The following is a 3,072-nucleotide window of genomic DNA, read 5'->3' as shown; positions in this document are numbered from 1 at the left end:
TTACTTCAGCAGTCACACAGCTGAAGCAATATATGTGTTTATTCATAGACAGCCACATACCAGGACCAATCTCTATGTTTATACTTCAGCAGTCAAATTGTTGGATCACTCTATGTGTTTATAATTCAGCAGTCACATAACTGGACCAATCTCTATGTTTATACTTCAGCAATCACATTGCTGGATCACTCTATGTGTTTATACTTCAGTAGTCACATAACTGGATCACTCTATGTGTTTATACTTCAGCAGTCACATAACTGAATCACTCTATGTGTTTATACTTCAGCAGTCACATAACTGGATCACTCTATGTGTTTATACTTCATCAGTCACATTGCTGGATCACTCTATATGTGTTTATACTTCAGCAGTCACATAACTGGATCACTCTATATGTGTTTATACTTCAGTAGTCACATAACTGGACCAATCTCTATGTTTATACTTCAGTAGTCACATAACTGGATCACTCTATGTGTTTATACTTCAGCAGTCACATAACTGGACCAATCTCTATGTTTATACTTCAGCAGTCACATTGCTGGATCACTCTTTGTGTTTATACTTCAGTAGTCACATAACTGGATCACACTATGTTTTTATACTTCAGCAGTCATATAGCGGGATTACTCTATGTGTATATACTTCAGCAGTCACATTGCTGGATCACTATATGTGTTTATACTAGTAGTAACATAACTGGATCACTATATGTGTTTATACTTCAGCAGTCACATTGCTGGATCACTCTATGTGTTTATACTTCAGCAGTCACATTGCTGGATCACTATATGTGTTTATACTTAAGCATTCACATAGCTGGATCACTCTATGTGTTTATACTTCAGCAGTCACATTGCTGGATCACGTTATAGAGAATACTAGGTTAGTGCCGTGGATGGAGGAAGTTTATCTGGCAAGGCGGAGGAATTTATCGGGTGAGTCGAAGGCGAACCCGATAAAATCCGCAGCCGAGCCAGATAAACTTTCTCCTTCACGGCACTAACCTAGTATTCTATTTATCCTGTTACTTTGTTAATTAAACACTATAAAAACCTTACAAATATTATGTATCTTTAAAAGTAAGGGGAGCAACTGTATTTTTCCTTGTAAACTTCATCACACCCGGTATCCATGTTTAAATCGCCACCAAAATAGTTCTCAAAACTTTTTTCAATACGTTTATATTCCAAGTAATTGCATTTTAATACGTAAATATCAATTCAATACATAAAAAAGCTTTTAAACGTGCATAAGCATGGACCAGTTTCCAAACATTATCTGATGATGTAACAATTATTCCGCAAGTCACAGAGTACAGTACACAGGTCAAGATTCAAGATCACGAGTGTTTACAAACAATCGACAAATATTAAATGGATTTAGTTCATGTTAATAGTGTTGGATGTTCAGAACCGCACCGGCAAAGAGATCATACATTTCTGTTGTAAGTGAGATTTTGTCATTCACCACAGAAATGGAATAAACTATCGACGAGTATCGTTGAATGCTGTTTCACAGTTTCCAGCATTAGCGGGTGGGGTAAGATTTTCACATTACATGTAGATTTTCATGTCGATTGCTTTGCCAGTGTCATTATTTTGCATAATGATGGGACATTATGGGCGAGTGATTGTTGAGGTCGGCTGTTGGTGGACCATTGATAAGATACTGAAACAGTATTTGTGCTGTTCCTCTGATATTGCAGGATATAGAAAAGAAGTTCGTTTTCGCGGTCACATGACCACCTGAATGTAGATAAACATCACGTGGTCTACTATCCTAATAAACTAAAATTTACACGGCACCTTGTTATTGGATCGATATGTATGCAAGTGACAGGATAAATGTGTTTATACTTCAGCAGTCACATTGCTTAATCACTCCATGTGTTTATACTTCAGCAGTAACATTGCTGGATCACTCTATGTGTTTATACTTTAGCAGTCACATTGCTGGATCACTCCATGTTTTTATACTTCAGCAGTCACATTGCTGGATCACTCTATGTATTTATACTTCAGCAGTCACTTTGCTGGATCACTCTATGTGTTTATACTTCAGCAGTCACATTGCTGGATCACTCTATGTGTTTATACTTCAGCAGTCACATTGCTGGATCACTCTATGTATTTATACTTCAGCAGTCACTTTGCTGGATCACTCTATGTGTTTATACTTCAGCAGTCACATTGCTGGATCACTCCATGTTTTTATACTTCAGCAGTCACATTGCTGGATCACTCTATGTATTTATACTTCAGCAGTCACATTGCTGGATCACTCTATGTGTTTATACTTCAGCAGTCACATTGCTGGATCACTCTATGTGTTTATACTTCAGCAGTCACATTGCTGGATCACTCTATGTGTCTATACTTCAGCAGTCACATTGCTGGATCATTATATGTGTTTATACTTCAGCAGTCACATTGCTGGATCACTATATGTGTTTATACTTAAGCATTCACATTGCTGGATCACTCTATGTGTTTATACTTCAGCAGTCACATTGCTGGATCACTCTATATGTTTATACTTCAGCAGTCACATTGCTGGATCACTCTATATGTTTATACTTCAGCAGTCACATTGCTGGATCACTCTATGTGTTTATACTTCAGCAGTCACACAGCTGGATCACTCTATGTGTTTATACTTCAGCAGTCACATTGCTGGATCACTCTGTGTTTATACTTCAGCAGTCACACAGCTGTATCACTCTATGTGTTTATACTTCAGCAGTCACATAACTGGACCACTCTATGTGTTTATACTTCAGCAGTCACATTGCTTGATCACTCTATGTGTTTATCCTTCAGCAGTCATACAGCTGGAGCACTCTATGTGTTTATACTTTAGCAGTCACATTGCTGGATAACTCTATATGTTTATACTTCAGCAGTCACATTGCTGGATCACTCTATGTGTTAATACTTCAGCAGTCACATTGCTGGATCACTCTATGTGTTTAAACTTCAGCAGTCACATTGCTGGATCACTCTATTTGTTTATCCTTCAGCAGTCACATTGCTGGATCACTCTATGTAATTATACTTCAGCAGTCAC

The sequence above is a fragment of the Mya arenaria genome, chromosome 4 (genome assembly GCF_026914265.1).
Source record: "Mya arenaria isolate MELC-2E11 chromosome 4, ASM2691426v1".
Classification (NCBI taxonomy): domain Eukaryota; kingdom Metazoa; phylum Mollusca; class Bivalvia; order Myida; family Myidae; genus Mya; species Mya arenaria.
Note: the sequence above shows the minus strand (reverse complement) of the source record.